The following is a 24161-nucleotide window of genomic DNA, read 5'->3' on the forward strand; positions in this document are numbered from 1 at the left end:
CATGGGTGTATGTGTGTATGGAGCTTGCGTAGCACCTGCATGCCCTATGTCTGGCTCTTTTCATTAGTATGAAAATTCATTTAAAATGTTAAGGAAGAATATCAGAGGGGTAGCCAGGTTAGTCTGTATCCACAAAAACAACGAGGAGTCTGGTGGCACCTTAAAGACTAACAGATTTATTTGGGCATAAGCTTTTGTGGGTAAAAAACCCCACTTCTTCAGATGCATTCTCCAAGGTATGTACAGTTCAGTTCACATCTCTCATGAAAACCAATAATACTCTTATTTTATAATTTCTTAAAATAAATATATGGCTTTACATTTGCACTCCTACATATATTTTGCTCACAGATATTTTCTTTTAAACTTCTCTGGGTGCCCAAGCTGCTTTACCTTTTCATTGTTTATCCTGAGTGACATAGTCTTCGGGTTTTTTCCTCTTTTGCTGAGAAAACTCTGCCAATACATGCCTGATTGGATGAGTTTCTCATTTACTTTCTTCTGGTCTCAGAGTGTCAGGCTGATGAACAGGATGGGAGCCAGATGATTTTGTTCTAAAAAAATCCTCAGTCTGCAGAAATTCCTTGGCTTATTCCATAGTATAGTTTCATCCAAGATAATACCCATGCTTTAAGGAATGCTGCAGGCTTAATTTAGACCATAAATATAGGTTTTCTAAATGATGTGAGGGGGCAGATCTTTGGCTGGTGTAAATTGGTGCAGCTCTATTGATCTGAATGCTTTCTATTCCAAACCCCAAAGTCCTTACTCCAGCTTATTCAGGCAAAACTCCCATTGTCTTCAGTGGAATCAGGTTCACGTCACCATAGTATCTGGGTCATGTACCTAGTGGTACATATTCAATCCATATTACCATACAAAAGAGAAAGGCCAAAAATGAAAGTATATAAAAGAAAATTATTAATAACATAAATGTCTTGTGTTCCATTTAATGTCTCTGGGCCTGGGCCTGCAAGTTTCTGAGTGACTTCAAAGAAAGGATTGGGCCCAATATATCTATCTTGGAAGCTGGAGACTTGGGGTGTAATCCTGTCCTCAATAAAGTCAATAGGAGTTTTTCCATTGATTTCACTGAAGCCAGGGTTACACCCCAGATTTCTAGTCCTACCTCTTTATTATTTCAATTTCTAGCAGATCTGAGACTGCCAACTGGTAGCCATCAAGAAAGACATAGATAGTACTTCTCTGTTCTTTACACAATCTGTATGGTATATCTCTGACTTTGTAACAATTTAATTTAACTTAGCATTTTAAGATGATAACATTTATGCAGAAATGTTGCAAACCTTTTTAAAATGGCATTCCAGAGTATGTTATCGTAAGAGTCCATTCTTTGTACCAGCATGGTTGAGAATGAATGTGCATGTTGTACCTGCAGAGAAAAACAGAGACATGGCAGTAACACTTACAGGATATTTCAGGCCTTTCCTTCTTGTTCTAAATATGCGTAGAAGGGTGGCAAATGCATCTGCATTAAGCTTTGACAGGAACTGCATGCCCAAGCCTCACTAACGAGAGTAACCAAGGTTACAAATTTACCAACAAAGAGAAGGGAATGGAGGCCAAAATGCAGCGAATAACCTGTTAAGATGAATTGACACACTCTTAAAGTTTGAATTGAACTAGGACAACCACATTTCCTTGAATGCCAAGGATAAATCAAGGAAGAGGAAGTCCTATATTCTGAGAACTTCCAGTACATATCCCCATAAAGAAAAGTGGGCAGTGTGACAGTATTATTATTATCTATTTATTTAGCCATGATTAGGTAACAATCACTATGCAAGAAGCAACCTTCAAAAATGGGAACAAACCCAGAATGGCAGTTATACATCAATAATGGAAGTTGCCTGAGAAAGGTCTGAGTAAACAAAGTAAGAAAAAGAAATGTTATTTAATATGAGCTCCTATATAGCAAATTTAAGGTCTGCATGATATTACAGGATGGGCTGTATTGAGTAAATCAATCTCCCTAAACTCATGCCAGTGAAACCTTTCTGCCCATACCACATACCTCTCTGTCCATCTCTCTACGTATATGTAGGAAGTGGGAAGTGAATTTATCTGAAAAAAAGTTATAAACCACTGAAAAAGGGCACAGTTAGAATGGAAACTGAACACAATTTTCTTGACCTGCATTATTTCTGAACTCAGATCTTTAGAATGAAATTATGCCTGTGTACATCTGAATGGAAACCAAAAAACTCAGAAGTTTTGGAGATGAAAACACTCCACCTAGAATTCAGATCTATGAAACTGATATGCATCCTGACTTGAGAATAATATGTGAGGTGAACCATCATTTGGACCTGTTCATGCATAGATTTGTTCTAATATTAAATCTTTAGGCACAGTGTGTATTCTAAGTACAGTGGTGAAATCTGGTTCTATCAAATCAGTGGCAGAACTTCCATTGATTTCAGTAGGACTAAAGTTTCATCCAGTGTATTTGAAATGTTCCCATGGCTATTTTCCCATTTCAGAAGGTATAGTGACTTTTGCCAACATTTTACATTAAGGCAAATGGGTGTCAAGTAATCAACAAGAATCTGACGAGTTTCCTGCTGCAAGGAGCCAGACCAGAGAGTGAAAGCTAAGGTAAGGTGTTGGTATTTTAATGAAAGCACACTTATTATTAAAGACCTAATTTGGTCCATCAGCAAGTTTAAAATTCCTCAAGGTATCTGCATAGCAAATTCTTCTCTTGCCCTTGATTCATGATGTTCTTCTGACTTTGCTCAAGGAAAAGAGCTGGCAGAATCATACTGCAGTCAATCATAAAATTCCATTAAATGCCCATAACAATGTGCAGTGTCTAATCACATTATGGATCATTTTTTTAAGTTCAGAAGTATGGGCACATGTCTTGAAACAATCTGTTCTAGAAATTGGGTGTTTTGTTGAATGCACAACTCATTTTTAAAAAAATTAAGTTTTTTTAAAAAAATTATTTTGAAAACCACTATGAAGACTGATCCTGTTTAAAAAAAAAGGAGCAGAAAAGCAATTGCCAACAAAAACAGCTTCTAAGTAGCAGCCAATATTGAGACTATGTGGTAATAATAATAATACAAAAAGAAAAGGAGTACTTGTGGCACCTTAGAAACTAACAAATTTATTTGAGCATAAGCTTTCGTGAGCTACAGCTCACTTCATCGGATGCATTCAGTGGAAAATACAGTGGGAAGATTTAAATACATAGAGAACATGAAACAATGGGTGTTACTATACACACTGTAACCAGAGTGATCACTTAAAGTGAGCTATTACCAGCAGGCGGGGGGAGGGTGGGAGGACCTTTTGTAGTGATAATCAAAGTGGTCCATTTCCAGCAGTTGACAAGAATTTGTGAGGAACAGTGTGTGTATCGGGGGGAAATAAACATGGGGAAATAGTTTTACTTTGTGTAATGACCCATCCACTCCCAGTCTCTATTCAGTGGGGAGATTTATATAACATTCAAAAACCAGTCGGAGAACACTTCAATCTCTCCGGTCACTCGATTACAGACCTGAGAGTGGCTATCCTTCAACAAAAAAACTTCAAAAACAGACTCCAATGAGAGACTGATGAATTGGAATTAATTTGCAAGCTGGATAAAATTAACTTAGGCTTGAATAGAGACTGGGAGTGGATGGGTCATTACACAAAGTAAAACTATTTCCCCATGTTTATTCCACCCCCCCCCCACTTTTCTTCAGACGTTCTTGTTAACTGCTGGAAATGGCCCACCTTGATTATCACTACAAAAGATTTTTTCTCGCCCCCAGCCCCCCCCCCCTCGTTCTCCTGCTGGTAATAGCTCACCTTAAGTGATCACTCTCATTACAGTGTGTATGGGGTAAGACCCATGGTTTCATGTTCTCTATGTATATAAATCTCCCCACTGTATTTTCCACTGAATGCATCCGATGAAATGAGCTGTAGCTCACAAAAGCTTATGCTCAAATAAATTTGTTAGCCTCTAAGGTGCCACAAGTACTCCTTTTCTTTTTGCGAATACAAACTAACACAGCTGCTACTCTGAAACCAATAATAATACAGACAATCTGATGTGTGTCCAATAAATGTGGAACAGAGTGAAGTCTAATTGTTGGAGTGTGGTCTACTCAAACTTTTTTCTGCAAAGGACCCCTTTGGTATCTGACTAAATTTCCCAGACTCCTTTCATTTTTATACATAAGTTTCATGTTATTATTATTCTATTAGTTAGATTAGTTTATTAGTTTAAAATATTTTGTCATTAAAATAAGACTCACAAAGGAATCAAAAGTAAACAATTATTGCAGACAAAATTTATCACATTCTTCTTATTTTCACTTTAACTAAAATTATTTTACAGTGTAGTCCTGAGTGGCCAAGTAACGGTAGTACTGTAGTCCCCCTACCAGTGTAGGAACACCACCACCAATGTGACATCTCATGCATGGTGTGTGAAAAGTCACGCTGTGTGGAGCACGTCATTTTGAGAACAAGATGGCACCCTCCATGTGGAAAAAGTGTTGGATGTTTAACTGCTGATTTTATTCCTATCTCTGCTACTGACATGCTTTGTGTCCTTGGGACCTTAATCTCTCTGTCACACTCTCTCCAGTTGTGAAATGGCTGTAATCATACTCACTTTTCAGGACTTAATGAGAATGGTTTGCTCTTGTTCTGTCTGGGTTGTAACTGACCTAAAGAGGTCTCTTCAGTTCAGGTTTTTGGTTTGGCTCATAACAGCGAAAGGGGTGGCCATAGAGTTTGAACTTGGAACCAGGCATCCACAAATTTGGGGGATATCTGTGAATGTGGTTTGATATGTCTCATTAATTAATACTTGTAAGGTGCTTTGAGATCATTAGCAGAAAGGTTTTATCTCAGTATTATCATTATATGCCAACAGTGTACCTAGTGCTGTAAGAGCATAAAATAAGACAGTTCATGCCCTGTAATAAGATATAAGACAAAGTATTATTTATTAATTATTATTATTATTATAAATAAGATTGGATGACAATTTAAGCGGTATTCTGTTCACAGAGTAAAGTTAATATAAGTACAAGCCCAGTTTCCTCCTTTGCCGTTATGGAATATCCCTTGACAGCAGAACTAGAGCAGTTCAGCTGAAGAATGTGGGGAACCATTTAAGGGAGGACCAGTGCATAGGAAATCCATGCCAAGGAAATCTGCTGCTATTCAGTCCTCCCTTATATGAGCCATTGGGTCAAAAAGCATCTTGGGTGGAAGGTGCCTCCCCACTAGAGCTGCTCAGGAATTATTCCCCAGGAGATGGTTAGAGTACTCACTTGGGACATGGGAGATGCAGACTTCTGCATGATGCAGAGCTGGTGAGTGCTATAACCACTCCGTCTCCAGTTGGAGCTGTTCCACTTTGTATAAATAATTAAATATTGATTGGGCCAGAAATCCAGAGATTGACTCTATAGCCCAATAGTTAAGGTGCTCGTCTTGGATGTGGGAGATCTATATTTAAGTCCCTGCTCTGACTCATGCAGTGAAGAGACTTGAATGTGGGTCTCCCCATGGGGCTATTTTGGGTGTGTCTTTCTCTGTTTTTTCCATTAAAAAATTCAAAATGTCTCAGTTTCATCCTGTTGCTGAACACAACCAATGTTAGCCTGGCTGGTGTTATGCAAGACATCAGACTAGTTGATCACAATGGTCCCTTCTGCCCTTCTAATCTATGAAAAACTTCCATTTTTTTCACAAAATGGAATTCTTCTTTTCCGGCCAGGCCTACTCCTCACTATCTCTCTACATGTATCTGCCTAGCACCAAGGCCAGTTATTCAGATGGGACACTCAGATTCAGGATTTGACCCATATGGAAAATAATCTACAGCAATAGAAGCAACTAGTTTTAAAAAAGATAGGATCAAAGTATTTTATAGGGAATAAAAACAGCATCCCTAATTGTAATCATCTTAGTATGAGTGATGGGCAGGAGGGATGTAAGCCATTGCTCAGTCAATATATGTAACCATGTGCTCTTATTACTCTTGCCCATCTCTGAATCCTCCACCCTGATATTATCTGTTATACTCACTCCTTGCCTCTTGTCTTAATATAGACTGTAAACTCCTTAGAGCAGGGGCCACATTGTGCTATGTGTTTGCACAGTGCACAACACACTGGGGCCCTGAGACTAATTGAATACTTTGGGGGACTTTGTAATAGAGATAAATAATACTAATAACCAGTAGGCTTCTCAATGGCATCTTTATTTTCAAAACAAATAGTGACATTTGGCTTTCCAATCTGTATTTCTTGGCAAGACTACAGGCTTGAATATGAGTTAGAAAGGATGGGGATTGTGGAGTTGGGGGTGGACAGAGGGTACTGCCATTCAGCAGTCATCAGGCCCTATGAAGACTGTAAAGCCCTTGCAAATCCATCTAGCAATGCAGGTGAATAATGGATGCAGCAAGTGGATTGTAGATTTAGAGAATCCAGGTGCTTCATGCTGTGTTTAACAAGCCAGATGTGGAAAGATAGTGGGTTCTCACTGAATAAATATTCAATGAATTGCAACAGCCCTAGCACATAGGTTGTAAACAACAACAATCATAAGGGGCATAAAAATTTATTATAGGCTTCATTTTAGTAATCAAATGATCAGTGGAGAGTCAGGCTTGAAGGAAAATGTATTGATGACATAAAACACCACAAAAACAGTTTTCTATATTTAAGGAATTCACCATGGTCACAGTCATTAGTGCCAGCCACTGGGATAGCCATACCAGTGCAAACCTTTAGTGTAGACAGGCAAAGATTGGTACTCTGGTTCTTTCTGCTTCAATGTTGACCTTCTGCCAAGAGCCTTCTCCAGTTCCCTCCTGCCTTCCTTCCTGCTACAGAGTTTAAGAAACTGTACACATTTTTTTTGCAAATAATAAAAGGCAATACAATTTTAAGGCCAAATTCTGGTGTCAGAAGGACAGTGATGCACATTTAGGGAACAAGAATGGGCCAATTAAACCCTATTGTACTTCCTTTGATTTCAGTAGAGTTAGAAGATGGATGAATTGGCCCCAAACTAGGTCAGTATTATCTCAGCTGCTAGAGTGTCATGGATTTTGAGGGGTTGGAAGCTATGGAAAGAAGCTATTATCCTTCTGCTGCAGATACCCACACCTGTGGAACCCTTGAGAAGTGTCTTCCGTGAAAGAAGGGGAGAGAGAGTGAAAGTGTCCTCTTGCATGTCCCTCTTGACCTGGGTCTGCCTGCTTTAGGCATGTCCAACCATAAAGATGAAGGGGACAATGTGGCCCATAATGTTCATAGCTATGTATCTATCTTGAAAGATAGATATGTCAATTAAGTCTCAAGATTCTTAGTTATGAGGATACAAAGAGTAAAGTTAAACACCAACAGAGGGCTCGATGTTGTACAAGAGATAAAAGAAAACTTGGCTGCAGAGTGCACAGTGTAAACTAAGGTGGGCAAACTACGGCCCACGGGCCACATCCAGCCCACAGGACTGTACTGCTCGGCCCCTGAGCACCCGGCTGGGAAGCCTAGCCCCCCGGCGTCTCCCCCGCTGTCCCTCCTCCCCTGCAGCTCTGCGGGGAGCACGGCTTGCGCCTGCCTACCTCCCAGGCTTTCCAGGCAATCTGTCCTGCCACTCTGAGTGGCATTGTAAGGGGGCGGGGTGAGGGGTTGGATAAGGGGCAGGAGGTCCCGGGAGGTATTCAGGGGGTGGTTGGATGGGGCAGAGGTTTGGGGGTGGTGGTCAGGAGACAGGGAACGGGGGGGTTGGATAGGGGATGGGGTCCCAGGGGGTCCCGGGAGGGGGGACAGGGAGCAGGGGGTTTGGATGGGGGTGGGGTCCGAGGGGGGCAGTTAGGGATGGGGGTCCCAGGAGGGGGCAGTCAGGGGACAAGGAATGGGGGGGTTGGATGGGTCGGGGGGCCTGTTGGGGGGGTCTGTCGGGGGGCAAGGGGTGTGGATAGAGGTTGGAGCAGTCGGGGACAGAGTGTGTTGGATGGGTAGGGGGTTCTAAGGGGGGCAGTCAGGAAGCGGGAAGTGGGAGGGGGCGGATAGGGGGCAGGGGCCAGGCTGTTTGTGGCGGCACAGCCTTCCCTACCCGGCCCTCCATACTATTTCACAACCCTGATGGGCCAAAAAGTTTGTCCACCCCTGGTCTAAACAGACATATGACACAGAATTCACTGGAAAACTCAGGGAACTGTTCTTAAAGCTTTCATTTATAATGCAATGAGTGGGTGACAGCATTTCTACTGACATACACTTTAGGGGAAGTGAGTTTTGAGGAGGGATTTGGAAGAGTCTATAGAAACCTCTCAAGAAGAGACATCCTGGGATGGAAACTTCTTACCACTCATCACCCATTGAAGAAGATGAATCCAGAGCCATTTGATCCCAAACATATGAATTCTGATGAGGGAAGGTCATTTGATTTGTAATGTTTGTAATGTTAAAGGAGCAATTTTGTGGTTGTTGAATCCAACATTTGTCAGCCTTTTTATCCAGTCAAAGTGTACTGTAAATTCATGAACCTCAGAGCTGAGCTTCAGTTCTGAAGGTGTCATACCTGAGCATTTTGGTGACTTTGGGGTTCTGATGACCACTTTTTGGGTGGCATTTTCTCTCTTGAAGCTTCATAAGTTGTAGTTCCATAGCAGATGCATATGATCACTTGGAGTATGATGAGGGGATTCCAACTCCCATTTTCTGGGAGGAAAGGGGAAGGAAGTACTCAGGCATTGAGCTGATGAGCAATGTTTCCTCTCATTTTTGACAGGCAATGTGTGCAAAAAATTTCTTCTGTGCAAATTGTTATGCTTCTGTGCAAATTTTTGTGCGTGCGGTGTTTTGCTGTGTGCGTGGGGTTTAGGATCTGTGTGTGTGCGCACACGTGCACAGCTTAGAGAGAACAGTGCTGATGAGTACTATACAAACTTAGACAGGGGAAAGGTTGGAGGAGAGGCTCAATTCCTTCAGGTAGTTCATGTGATTTCTTGGAACTCAAGTTTTAAGGAATACTCCTCTACTCACCCCGTAATGAAATACAAATGAACAAATGTAACCCTCTTGTTAGTGTGTTTTATATGCCCCCTCCATGTCCCATCCACAGTAAAGGTGAGTCTTTTATAGCCCCAAATCAATGGTGCCAAAACCAAGAGATCCATGCCCCCATTTTTCAACATGGTATAGTTTGGGCACAGCTCCTGCTGGTACTGCAGTGTGCCTGCCTGAGGCTTGCAGTTTGGGGGAGCAAGGCTGATCCTGTCCCCCAGATTATGCCTATGTTAAAAAGTGCAGAGCATGGTCCCCTGGCCATCCTGGTTCTGGCTCCAGTGCTCCCACCGCCCATTCTACAAAGGTTCCGGCACCCTTGCCCAGATTCGTGGCCTCAACCTTTAAATACAGCTTCAGACACAGATGCTCTGGATGTACCTAGTTCCATCCCTAGTGTTAGCCAAGATGGCAGCCATCACATAAACACATGCAACAAGAAATCTGAAAATTTCAGAGACTCTGTTATCAATGCTAGAATTGGTCCATAAATGGGGAAGAGCGGAACTGATAATTTTTCCCTTCCTTTTTTTCCAAAAAAATAAAATTTGACCTTGTGGAATTTTCTCTTTCTTTCTTTCTTTCTTTCTTTCTTTCTTTCTTTCTTTCTTTCTTTCTTTCTTTCTTTCTTTCTTTCTTTCTTCAGCATTAAATAATACCCATGCAAGCAAGGATATTATCAAGATGTGGATTCAAAAGAAGTTGCTAGTTTAGTATGGTCCTAGATTCTGGTAAATGAAATTACTGGTTTTCTTGTGGGCTGTAGCAGCACATTGTTTTACTACAACTCAGCTTTTTACATGAATAAACTGTTCAGTCATTCAGTAATTCCTCATTTCCATATGGAGAATTACAGCAGGGATTGTAAGGTGCAGAGGTGATGCACTGGAGTGTAAAAATTGATTGATTTTATGGCTGAGCAGTGTAAAATTATCATTCATTAGATTATTTATGTTGCCATTTAGCATTAGTATCATTTCATCGGTGGAAAGTTGAGACCATCTCAGTTAGGATGTTGCTGGTCTTCAGAACCAAGAATCATAAAACTTTATTTGCAGTTTTTGGAGGACCTGATAAGAAGTGTAAAAAATAACATAAAAATCCTTTAACCTTAGAATTTAGCTGATTAGCAAAATAAAATATTTATAATATTGGCATGAACCAGAAAACAGTTTCTACAAACTATAGTGCTTAATATTGTAAGCCCTATTGACTACACATAGTAATAAGCACTATACTTGGGTAGTACATATTTGTAGGATTTGGTCCTAACTTTATTATGATATGCATTTAAAAATCTTTATCACATACATTTTTCCTTATTCTAATAAAATTCCTTGTTCATTGCTGGAAGAACGTGCCTCTTTCTCTGATTCTTACCTTTCTCACATGGCACTTTCCGTTCTTTTCTCTTCACTCCCAATCACAGTATTTCTGGTGTCAGGCTAGTAACAGTTCAAGGGCAGAATTCTGCCTTTGCTCCTCTGAAGTGTAAAGGAAGCATCAGAGTAGAGGAGTTCTGGCTGTCATGTACTCAGAAGCAGCGTGCATGTCACCCAGTACTTGGAGGCACCGGGGATCTTTGAATTACCACTCAATTCATCAGATGTGTTCCAAGACTAGGGCTATGTCCATCTCTTGTCCTGTTACTATGTTGGTTTCAGCGGGGAAAGTTCTTTGTGCTGTCTTCTTGCCTATTGTTCTGACTCTAGAAAAATGGCACGAGTAAAAAGAACATCCACTATTTGATGAAGAAATGTAATAAGTTTGTGGAAAGTGCCTAAATTTAGGGGGAATTTAGGGTGAGATGCTCCCCTAACTTTTCTTCTTCAGGAGACAATACCAGGTCTGCTAACAAAATTCAAAATGAACTGATTCCTGGCAGTGATTGAACTTCTAGTCTATGCACTGTAAAGCAGCCAAACTGTAGTGACTAACAACTTTTCCCACTCTCAACAATGAGCAGGCACCAGCAGGATAACTGTGAGTGTGAGAGAAGCAATAGATTGAGGGCCTGGGTACAACACAAAGAAGAAACCAACAACTTGCATCAGGTCAAGATTTCAATGGTTCTGAAATTTGAAGTTTGTTTTGGATGCTCTTTCCTTTGAACAATCCATGCATGCATCTGATGTCCTAAAGACCAGGTGGGTGAGGTAATATCTTTCACAGGACCAACAGAAACTGGTCCAATGAAAGATATTACCTCACCCATCTTGTCTCTCTAAAATCTTGGAACCGACACAACTACGACAACACTGCAAATATCTGATGTTCTAGGTACATTGTCTGCAGGTAACTTTTAAAATTAGAAGCCACAAATTTCTGCAAAATTTGAGAGAGTTCAGATTGGGATTTGGGTTCAACCTATTGTAAAGATTGATATTCACCAAGTAGCTCAGAGCTGGGGTTAGTCTTTACTGAGTAGATTGTTCAAATCTAGGATTTTAGTTTTGGGCTAGCTCTGTTCAAAACCCAAGCTCTTGAAAAGCATTACCCATCATGTAATATCAATAAAGCGATCCTTAAACATATGCTCATTGCAACATCACCAAAGATATGCAGAATGTAAAAGGCTGCTGGGCAGAGGCTTTTTCTTGAACATCTGGAATTAAATATGTCTGAGAAGTTATATTATTCTGAAATTGGGATAAATTCTTCTCAAACCAACAACAGCCCCAATCATTGTGGGTAATGCATGAGTCTCTTGTATTTTAAAATTGGAACTTTTAATAAAACAAACACAACTTGGTTAAATTACTTGAAATAAATTATACTATTTCTGCTTGGTAGAGTTTTAGCTCAAAAAGTGAATTTCCCTTATAACAAGCATGAGTTCAACTTCACTACAGAACACAAATGCAGCCAGAAATAATCATTCAGTTGATATAGCATAATAAAGTACATGTGGCTATAATAAATCACATAAGATATCATTAACTCCTCATGTAATCTGTTGTTATTAATGATATTAATATCTAATCAATTGAACCAGACTTCAATCACTTTCTCCTATTCTTTGTGAAAACAGAGGAAGTGATTTTGAGAAACTCAATGCATCCCCAATACAAATCTTCAATATTTGAGCCTGGGAAATGTATTGATGTTTCTGTCTATGTTTTCAATGGATTACACTTGTTAGCATTTGTAGCAGACATTTACTGATCAATGCAAACAAACTATCAGGTTTTAGCAGCAAACTTTTTGTTTTGTTTTCCAATTGACTTGATGTTCAGTTTTCAGTGTCTAATTTTTTTTTTGTCAACCTGAGATAAGACACATTAAAACTAATGGGTATTTTAAAAGTGTGACACAGGAACATTGATTAATATCAGCCAAGCAATTTTGCATGGAGCAGGTAGATAATATTACTGCAAAGTGAGGGGTGCTATTCCAAATGCTGCTGAGAAGTCTAACAATCAGAACTAAATCAATATACATATTGTATTCGAGAGAGTTAAAGGAAACGTTTCAGGGAGAAGAATTGTTTGTCCATTTTAGATCAATAAATTCATAGATTATAAAGCCAGGAGGGACCACTCTGATCATCTACACTGACCTCCTGTGTAACACAGGAAAAAAAACTTTCCCCAAATAATTCCTGCTTTAACTAGAGCATGTCTTATCGAAAAACACCCAATCTTGATTTAAAAATTGCTAGTGACGGAGACTCCAGCACAACCTTTGGTAAATTGTTCAAATGGCTAAATACACTCTCTGTTAATCTATGCCTTATTTCAATTCTAAACATGTCTATCTTCAGATTCCATCCATTGGATCTTGTTATATCTTTGCCTGCTAAATTGATGGGCTCTTTATCAAATACTTTCTCCGGTCACCCCTTAACCTCTTTGTTAAGCTAAATAGATGGAGCCTCTTTTGTCTCTCACTAAAAGGCACATCTAATCCTCTAATCCCGCTGGGAGGGATCTGGAGGAGCAATGTGGCTGTGAAGGGGCAAAGCAGGGAGAGGACAGTGAAAGGGGAAGCACGTAAAGAGCTGATGGGTGGGCAGCAGAGGCAACACGTAACCGGCTGGTGCCTACCCACACTCACCAATCATGGCAGCTCCCAGAAACATGACAGGGGGTGGGGCTCTGCTGGTCAAGAGCCAGCACGCAGTGGGGGCTGTGCTGTCAGACCAGCAGAGGTAGTGGCTAGCCCCATGTGCTGCATCTTTGCCCCACCACCAGCCTTGCACACCCACCCCCATTGTTGGTCACTGGACCCCCCCCCCACTCACCGCTGGTAGACAGGCAGCTGGCGAGCAGGGATCTGGCCAGCAGCAGGACTTGCCAGTACTGATGGGGTGGGGGGTAGGAAGAAAACATGGGACAATTTGCCCATTTTAAAGAAATAGTCGGGACCCCTGAAGGAAGGCTTAAATACGGGACTGTTCCTTTAAAAAAAGGGACATTTGGTCACCCAAATTCTTTGCATACATTCTCATTTGGCTGTATTAACCCACTTATTGTTTGCTTGCCCCCAACTCACCAAGTGATCAAGATCACTTTGTATCCATGACCTGTCCTCTTATCATTTTTACTATTCGTGTCTTTGAGTTATTTGCTAGCTTTATCAGTGATGATCATATGTTTTCTTATAGGTCATTGCTAAAAATGTCAAATAGTGTAGGGCCAAGAATTGATCCCTGTGGAACTCCACCAGAAACACACCCGCTTGATGATGATTCTCACATGTGTTTCCAGTAACTCCATCTGCACATTTGTTATTAAAGATTCTAGTACAAATAATTAATAATGCATGCTTTGTATTTACAAAGCACCATTATCAGAGGATTTCAGAGTCGTATGAAACATAATGACCAGTTTATGACCTGTGCCACATGCATGTGCTAGGGAAAGCGGCACAGCAAAATCTTCCTCACATAACTTTAGATTTATCTATACAGGGACAACCATAATTTGGCTGTTGCGGTAGCGTTTGCAGGATGGTACTGTAGAGCTGGAATTTCCAGAGGGGCTCTGTCTGAGTGGAATGAGTCTAACATTGTTTCTCTCTTCTCCCACCTCTTACTTCCATGGACAGAAATTGGGGTCTGTCTTATGCTAGAAAGTGGTCTCACTAGTAAAGAGCAATGGAAGGCAGAAATATAGAAAAGTTGTGAGATCTAATATAGATGCAGAATGATTTTATAAGGGAACGTTTGCCCCAGTGGTATCAAAAGCTTTTTAAATGGTAGAAGATGACAAACCGTGAGAGACAGTAATGATGACTGCTTTCTTGGCTACCTGCTTTATAATTCCCTGAATGTATTATAGATATTCTGAGCAAGCTTTTCATAAGAGATTACTCAAAAATATGCACTTGTTAATGAGGATTTACTGTAGGGCTGATTGCTCCATGGCACCTAAAAACATGAGCTCTGCTACCTAAAAACATGGATCAAGAGGCAGACTAGCCAAACATTTATCATTAGTATGTCTCTGGGTGACTAAGTGCCATTTGAAGGTGACAGGGAAGAAGAGTTTCCAGGTCCTTTTTCAAACATGCACTGTAAGGCTGTCCATTAACATCTAGGAGGAAGTTTGGTAGAGCACTCTACCTTGAAGGAGAGAGAGAGTTCCCTATGACTAAAACTCCCCTTTCTGTGCTGTATGTAGCTACACAATTGCTCTTTCTTTGTGTTCTCTACTGCACCTTTTAATTTCTAAGGAGTCTGCTGTCAGCAAGAGAAGGTGCTATTTTGTGAGCTGTTAGAAAGCAGACACTTTGTGCTCTCTCTCTCTCTCTTTGTGCTTTATTTTTATGCTTTCTTATTTAATGGTTTCCATTCATCTAAAACAAAATCATTCAGACTGCAAATATGGGGCTGCTCTGTGCATATGGGGGAAAAACAACCCTTTCTCTATGGTCTCCAGTTTGTCTCTGAAGCTGGGTGTGATAGTGCAGTCCTTTGGAATGCGTAACACCAACTGAAGTTGATGATAGCTTTGCCTACATAAGGAAAGCTGATTCAGTGGTTTGGGCACTAGTTCAAGATAGAGGAGACCCAGTGTCACAGGGCATGTCTTCAGCTACCCAATAAGCAGCGCTGCCTAGCCTGTTTTTGTCAAAAACACAGAGTCTGGTACTTAATCCTGTTTTCAAACATGACAAGATAAGCACAGGTATACAGCAGGATGAACCTTCCCCATAGCTTCTTGCTTCCACTCAGCTAACTCTCTGAGTTTCCTCCTGTCCCTCCCAATTATTTATCTTCCCAGTTACTGAGCCAATTTTCTCATTAGCCCAGAAATTACCACCAAGTGTCAGTAATTCCCAGTAGAAACTGATTGATTGGCTCCAATTAAACCTGCAGCCTTCTTTGTGTTGCAGCAACCTCAGTGACCAGGGAGCTACAACTAGCACTCTGTCACACCTGTGTTCAATTCCCTGTTCTGCCACAGACATACTGTGTGACCTTGGGCAAATCATTTAGCCCTTCAGTTCCTCATCTGTAAAATGGGGATAATAGTACAGTCCTTCCCCACAAGAATGGTGTTGATTAGGGTACTCAGCAGGCTATTCGCTATTCTGGGGCAGTGCTCTGTCTCTCACTCATGTTTTTTTCATCAACATTTTCAAATGTCTCATTTTCGCTTTGATTTGGAACAAAAACAAATTTAGGAACTCTGACATTTTGCATGAAATGGAATTGCTGTTTCTGGCCAGTCTGAAGTTCTAAGTGACATCACTACACACACTGTTAATTTTTAAAATATGCCACAGGCAGATATAGACAACATACTCCACAGAGCACAATGGATTCACGAAAGTGTCTCTGCTACGCATAAGGGAAATAAATAAATAAAAAAACCTTGCAGTTGAAAAGCCACAACATACACTTGGTGGTTGATATTGATTTGTGTTTTTCTGATCTGAAATTAAATGCTTCTCTGGAGCATTTCAAATATATATTAAAGGTAATTAAAGTGCATTTTGGAGACAAGAACTTGAATCTAATGGGGGAAGCAAACCAGATGCAAAGTAATGGACTATCTGGTTTCATAAAAAGGAAAAGGGGGAAGATGTGCAAGGGAAGAGAGGATGCTGGAACCTTTGCAACCAATGTGGTTGTGGTCAGAGATGTGGTTCTCGTAACTTGACATGCTGGCGGTGTAGATTTATTTTCTCAATTACACTCATTGAATTATTTCTTTTTGTGAATTGCTTGCAAACTGTGCCTGATTTCTGGGATGTCCTTGTTATTTTTAAGTATTTGCTGAATAGTTTGGGCAAACAATTTTAAGTCAATGGGGTATTTGTGAACTCTTTGCTTTAAGTGTTTACTATTCCTTGTTTGTGATGGATGTTTAATCTTTTAAATAACATGGTATTCTCCTTATTTTGGGGGTGGGGTGGGGGTGCAGATTATTCCAATCTTGCTCAGTGATGAGTAACACCTTAGCTTCAGTGAAATCAGTGGGGCCATTTGTGAAGTAAGATACTATTTAACATGAGTAAAAGTGTCAGAATCTGGCTTTTTATTAGAGATGCCACCTGATTGCAATTCACCTGCTCACTGAAAGGTCCAAAGTCAGGGACTCTGTTCTATTTAATCTAGTGCACTGGTGTATTGCATTTAATATTTATTAACCGGCTTGCATAGACTCTCAACTGTGGTGGGAAGGCAGGGGAGCTCAGGCCTACATCTGCACCTGCATATTGTACTTTCAAGTACAGTGCCAGAATTCAACAAATACTACAAAATGATATTTGTACTCTGTTTTGTAAACCCCTTTTACATAAAACCTAAATGTTGGGCCTCAACTACTTGACAATAGAGGCCAGATTGTCAGCTGGTGCAAATCAGCATGGTTCTGCAGACTTCTCTGGAGCTACACTGCTTGACACCAGTGAGTTATCTGGCTCATTGTACCTTTAAGAGACGGTTTCTGAACACTCCTGCATTAACAAGTAAAACAAAAAAACAAAGCAAAACAAGCAATTGAATCAAGAAGAAAATAGTCTACTAGTATAAGTTTATAAGCAAGAAATTTAAATTTATGTAGCTATTTATGTAAATTGGTTTTGCCAAGTATTGTGGGTCAATTCTGTTCCATTAAAGGCTCTTATTACAATTTTGGTTGTTGTAATGATGGCTTGATTTGCCAGTTATTCATTTTGGTCACATATGAGATCTGACTGTGTTTCACTTCTAGCCAATAGACCATTTAATTATAGTTGACCAATTTTATAACTTGTGACTATCAATATATTTTCCTATTTAAAGACGAGCCTCTTTTGCCCCTAAGTGAAGGTCTAGTGGATTGGTTGACAAGTTTAAGCAGAGAAAGGTAAAGTGCACTCAAGCTGTACTCTCTGCTGCTCCTGAAATTGCTGTGTACTTGAATATTAGTCTTACTACTGACATGTCTCATGTGCCTCTCACTCTTTGTATTGCACTGGCAAATCTCCCATTAAATACAGCACCTGAGTAAGGCATGGGCATGGACTTCAGGATTTGCTCCGTGATTCTGTGGAATTAAATATGGGTCCAAACAATAAAACATGGATCTGGATCTAGATTACAAACACCCCTGATGGGGTGCTCAGAAGTGATATTTTGTTTTTTTACTACTGTCTATTAATGTATACACATTTTAAAACAGAAAAACAATTAGCACCTTATTCTGTGTCTCCATTGTATATTGTCTTGTTTTTAAGCTTTCCAGGGCATGGACTACCTTAATACTTAAGTCTTGAACAATGCTGAGTGCATGGTCAGTGCTTAACAAATAATGATAATAGTAGGGGCCATTTAAAAATTCAGATCTAGATCTCCATTTGGATTTTGAACAATTCCAAACGTTGGGGATGTTGACACCCAGGGTTTTGTTCTAGGTTAGTTTCTAGAAAGGATGAATGTGTATATCACAATAAGTCAAAGTGCACTAAGAAACTTTTAGTGCATGGCAAGTCCATATGGAGACAGTGCATGCAGGCTAGAGTGCTATAGGTTTACACCCTAGTTGATGTATAATTCTCTTTATAGACAAGCCCTGGCCCCATCCATCTATCTATCTGTCCCCATCACCTTAGTATCTAAGGGCTTGTCTACACTATCTGCCGGATCGGAGGGCAGTTATCGACCACATCTAGTATAGACACAATAAATTGACTGCTGAGCGCTCTCTCATCGACTCCAGTACTCCACCAGAACGAGAAGCACAAGCGGAGTCGATGGGAGAGCATCAGCTGTTGACTTACCGCAGTGAAGACACCGTGGTAAGTAGATCTAAGTACGTTGACTTCTGCTACGCTATTCACGTAGCTGAAATTGCGTATCTTAGATCAACCCCACGCGGTAGTGTAGACAAGCCCTAAGTTCTAGTGCCATGATCCTTGTACAAGAAATTCTTTATTACATTTAAAAATGAGCTAGCTGCTTCCTATACAGCATGTGAAAACAGCCTTAGAGAGTTAGCATCAGCATTCCCTGCAGAGTCTCTCTGTCTTGGTCTTGGTTTATTTATTTCATTGAAAGGTGCTTGCTCAGCCTTTTGCCCCGATAACATTAGCATCAATTAACAGGACAAGGCAAGGTATTAATTTATTTAGAATCTTTTCTTCTCAGGATGTGGCTCTTTGAGATTATTTCACACATGCCATTTGCAAAGGGGATTTCAGATGACAAAGGGGGTCAGCAAGGTCACATTACTGACATTGATTTCAAAGACACAATCAGCCAAATAAAATTCTGCAACACCACATACTCTATCATTCAATTAGCCATGTTAAGAAGGTTTTAGTAACAGTGTTATGTTATGTTGTGATGTATTTCAGCATGTTTTTTCTTTTTATCCAAAGACCATAATTAACTGAGGAGTTAGTTTTCTTTCTTTCTCTAACAATGACAACACATTTATCTTTTGAGAACACAATGCATCAGACATAATGGCGATTTCAAACAGGAGATTCAATCAAATTATTGTAACTAATAAGATTGAAGCCATTTGCAACAAGGATCATGGGGAAGCCTATTTGCATACACTTCATTACAAAGTCTGACTGTACCCTAGCCAAGACAAAGTACATTGCTTGTTAATAAAGTTTTAATAGGCAAATGGCTGATAGGGACAAATGGTAGGTTTGAAGCTGTGTGTTCCAACTTCCAATCAGATATTCACAGTTTCATGATTTACTAGACTGAACATTGTTGTAAATTGTTTAAAAGATTTTTTTATACTCAAATATTGCTGCAAATATATTGCAAGTGTGGATCGCAGTATATACACTTCTCACTATGTAATTCACACCTGCAATCAGACAGAGAACTGGAGGAGCAAGCCTCAAGATTAGCAGCCACAATATAGCAACAAGTGCAAACACATGGGTGCAAAATTGTGCAGGTGCAAATGACCCTCACAAAAAGGGAAGCTGCCCTTTTAATGATCTGACTCATCGAGATCCATTTGCCTAGCAATATTTTGCCTTAGCTTGGATACTTTTTTTAGCTTTTGTAACACAAATGATCTTGTGATTTAAACACTTACAATAAAGAGTGGAAAAAGTTGCCCCTAAAATATTATTTAAATCAGGTAGTAAATAATGGCATCCCTCAGGGCTCTGTCCTGGCCCCGATACTTTTTAATCTATATACCACAGATCTGCCAGCAACAGAGTGAAGGAAATTCATGCATGTGAGTAACATTGCCCAAGCTGTTCAGCATACAAGTCTTCATACTTTCACCTGAACCCTAACCCAAGATCTTAGTACAATGGCTGCTTATTTCCAATGCTGGTAACTTAGGCCTAACCCCCAAAAAACCATGGTAACCACTTTCCAGCTGAACAATAAAACTTGATGTGCAGTTCTGCAGTGAGATCATCAGCCATGAGGCTAATCCAAAGTATCTTGGCGTTACACTGGACTGGAGTTTGACCTTTCAACAACACCTTGAGAATATCCACGATATGGTCAGGTCTTGTCAGAAAATTGGCTGGAACATCATAGGGCTCCAGTCCATGGACTTTATGAACTGCAACAATTGCCGTGGAATATTCTGCAGCTGAATATTGTGCACCGTTGTGGTTTCATAGCAGTCACACTAAACTTCTTGACACTCAACTCAATATTGCTAATTACATAGTGTCAGGGACACTCAAATTGACTCCAGTTGACTGGCTCCAAGCCTTATTGCACATCCAGCCTGCACAGATTAGAAGAGCTGCTCAGACATCTCGCTTTCTTAATCATGTCAATGCAAACACAAGGATCCCACTGCACGATGACCTGCAGAACCCACCAAAAATGAGATTAAAATCCCACAACACTCTATGGGACCGCATCAAGATCCTTACACCCACCTTCGATGCTGAGGCTCAATGGAGTATTTCAACCACTGAAATCAAACAGTTTGTCATTGACCCTGTTGAGGAACCACTGGGTTCAGAAAGACTGGTGCCTATTAAATAGCATCAGGGCACTTCATGGGAAATGTGGACAAACCCTCTTTAAATGGAAAATGAGGCAAACACCTGTACGTGACTGTGGTCACCAGGCTCAAACGGTAGAGCACATCATATCTGAGTGTCGCCTTCGTTTTTTGACCAGGGGCCTGAAGGACATTCAGCAGTTGCACTCACTGCTGCAGCAATGTGCTGGCTATCAAACTTAGATATAAATTTGTAATAGTCGCTACCTACCCAAGCCATATGAAAGAAGAAGAAGAATTACTATTGTCTAAATAAAAATCAGTATAGAAGACAGACACTGGTAAGATAGAAACAGAGGACAATGTGTGCTTACTTTTTCCCTATCTCTCTCTTTCTTATTTCCCTCTCTCTTAAATAAAACCAGTTGCATTTGACTAATAGGTGTTAGTGCTGTGGACATCACATTAAAGCATTAAAAAGTCATGCTGGAAGATTCAATGTAGAAAGTTAATGCATAATTTTGACATACTCAAGACTTTAATTTTCCATTGATTGTTATCTGTATTGCATCCACAGTCCCATTAATTGTATCCAACGAGGAGGATTTGAATGAGGAAGGACCCTGGCACGCTGGGGTAGAGTATTCAATCCAGGTTTAGGGAGCAGCATGGTAGAAAAGGAGGATAACGATTTTAGCAAATAAGCCTTCTGCTGTTCACAGCAAGATTCCTGTTAAATGCCACATACTCACAATTCACAGACACACTCACTCTTACACTTTTACTTTAGTTGGCTTGAAATACAGCTGGATGAATGGTTTCAGAGTAGCAGCCGTGTTAGTCTGTATTCGCAAAAAGAAAAGGAGTACTTGTGGCACCTTAGAGACTAACAAATTTATTAGAGCATAAGCTTTCGTGAGCTACAGCTCACTTCATCGGATGCATCCGATGAAGTGAGCTGTAGCTCACGAAAGCTTATGCTCTAATAAATTTGTTAGTCTCTAAGGTGCCACAAGTACTCCTTTTCTTTTAGCTGGATGAATGGAAATTCACAACACTCTGAGCCAGTTTGAAACTCTTGTAAGATCCAGCAGTTTTGCAAGTTCTTGTGGCAAGTTCAGCATTATGACAGCACAAGGTCAGGCAAATCTGGAACTATTAATCTGAACCCATTAAAATTTCAGGGACAGGGACTGGTCCTGGGTTGAATCCAAAATCAGGTGGGGCCCTATTTCCTGGTTCCAGTCAAGATTCAGTCAAAATCCAGGGAGCACTGAGGGTCTAAGGCTTCAGCCCAAGATGGATGAAATCTTGTCACATGAGCTAGTTAGATGAGTTGCTGTCCTTTGGGGATGAAAGGGTTTAAACATTTACAACATATCCCTTTATCCCATTCAGGTAATCCCTGTGAGATTTCGGCGTAAAATCCACACTCAAAACCAAGCCCTGAGTTTGCCTCAGTCCTGAGTCTTGGACTAACCATAATCCAGGTGTAAACACCAATGTCTCAGCTCACCTACAGACATGATACCAGCACGGAAGAGCCCACATTTCAAGAACCTAACCTGAAAGGAGCCCACAGGTGACAAAGGGGCTGCATAACATCACCAAAACTGCATAGGTTTTCCCAACTTTGTTGCTTGAACTTTCATCTTTTGGGTTGACCTCTTCCTACTTTGAGTTCCCTGACTTTGATTCAACTGCATTTTTTGCCACAAGGACTCCTCGTTTTTGCTGATACAGACTAACACGGCTACCACTCTGAAACCTGCATCTTCTCAGAACCCCTGGGGCAGCCTCTCTCTTGTGATGGGGCAGATTTACATTGCCCTAGTTGCTCAAAGCTCCCCTAAATCCAGTTTGGGTGGGCACAAAAGAATCACTTCAAAATAGGGGAAACTTTGGGTGACATAGACCAGGTATAGTGGTCCCTGCAGCATCCCTTCTGTGCAGCTGGTATGGGATGCAAAGTCTCAGTATCCCTGTGACCCCCATCTCCTCGAACAACCCCTGGGGACCACGGTCACTTAGCACAAATTGGGTCCCCTGCCTAGATCTCAATTCCATCCTTAGTTGTTATATTGGGGGGGGGAGAGTTTATATCAATCATGACAAACAAGGCAGCAGCAAGTGTGTCGAGCTTGAACTCAAGATGGAAGATGACAGCAAATCATTTTAAAAATCAATATATTTAAATGATGGAGTGCTTTTTTATTAGGAATATTTCACAGTTTCCAGTAGAAATATCAGTTCCTGATAAACCTAGCTAAATGTGGGGTTTGCTGCTACCTACATACAAAGAAGGCACTATATGCTTCATAGTGTTGACATAGTAAATCCTGCCTCTTGAGTTTAGTTGTGTAGAATCAAGAATGATGATTCAGGGAAAAGACTGATTGGCAAGTATTGAAATAACATTCTCCCATATCTACAAACCTCCTGGAAAATGGGGGTTAAGGTGGTCTCATATTCAGGGTTTCAGTGGGATTATTTGTGGAGTAAGGTGCTACTGAACATGAATAAGGACAGCAGAATCTGGCCCCATGATAGTCAGAGGCTTTGCAAGAGGGCTAAATGCAGGAAGTTCATATGTGTTTTTTATCTGCCGCAAAATTTAAATTTTGAGTTGGCTGTAGCCACAATCCATGTCAATGTATCCATAACCTGATATAAATCCAACCTGGTAAAATTAGGACAGAGGTGGGTGAGTAACTGAAAAAAAAATCTGTCTATTTATTAGACTACAAAAGCAAATTTCAGTGTGTAATTTCTAGGGCTGTCAAACAATTAAAAATAGTCACAATTAATCACGAGATTAAAAAAATAGTTGTGAATAATCACAGTTTTAATTGCACTGTTAAACAATAATACAATGCCAATTTAAATTTATTATAAACATTTTTGGATATTTTCTACATTTTCAAATATATTGATTTCAATTACAGCACAGAATACTAAGTGTACAGGGCTCACTTTATATTATTATTTTATTACAAATATTTGCATTGTAAAAAGATAAACAAAATAAATTATATTTTTCAATTCACCTCATACAAGTACTGTAATGCAATCTCTTTATTGTGAAAGTAAAACTTAAACTTGTAGAATTATTTTTAGTTTTTTACATAACTGCACTCAAAAACAAAACAATGTAAAACTTTAGAGCCTACAAGTCAAAGCATGAAGGGGCATATGAATGTTTAGCATATTTTGCAATGCCAGCTACAACAGGTCCATGAAAACACCTGTACTCCCTTTTAGGTGACATTGTAAATAAGAAGCAGACAGCATTATCTCCTGTAAATGTAAACAAACTTGTTTGTCTTAGCAATTGGCCAAACAAGAGTTAGTACTGAGTGGACTTGTATGAGATGAATAGAAAAATACCATTTCTTTTCTTTTTTCTTTTTTACAGTGCAAATATTTGTAATAAAAAATAATATAAAGTAAGTAATGTACACTTTGTATTCTGTGTTGTAATTGAAATCAATATATTTGAAAATCGAGAAAAACATCCAAAAATATTTATAATAAATTTAAATTGGCATTCTATTATTAACATCCAAAATATATATAATATATATTATATTAGTATCCTGTTATTATTTAACAGTGTGATTAAAACATTTTTTAAAATATGTTGATAATTTTTGTCAGCATTTGAAACATTTTGACCAGCTCTAGAAACATCTAACATATGTTGACGGATCTTGTCCAT

General features: G+C 39.9%; 1 long non-coding RNA gene across 1 annotated transcript; it reads left to right on the forward strand.

Annotated features, from left to right (window-relative positions):
• The first annotated feature begins 927 nt into the window (after positions 1-927).
• LOC122460518 lies at positions 928-23789 on the forward strand. Its single transcript, XR_006281876.1, has 3 exons — positions 928-940; positions 20446-20455; positions 23666-23789. It is a non-coding gene; the product is annotated as an uncharacterized LOC122460518 (long non-coding RNA).
• Positions 23790-24161: the final 372 nt, after the last annotated feature.

The sequence above is a fragment of the Dermochelys coriacea genome, chromosome 6 (assembly GCF_009764565.3).
Source record: "Dermochelys coriacea isolate rDerCor1 chromosome 6, rDerCor1.pri.v4, whole genome shotgun sequence".
NCBI lineage: Eukaryota > Metazoa > Chordata > Testudines > Dermochelyidae > Dermochelys > Dermochelys coriacea.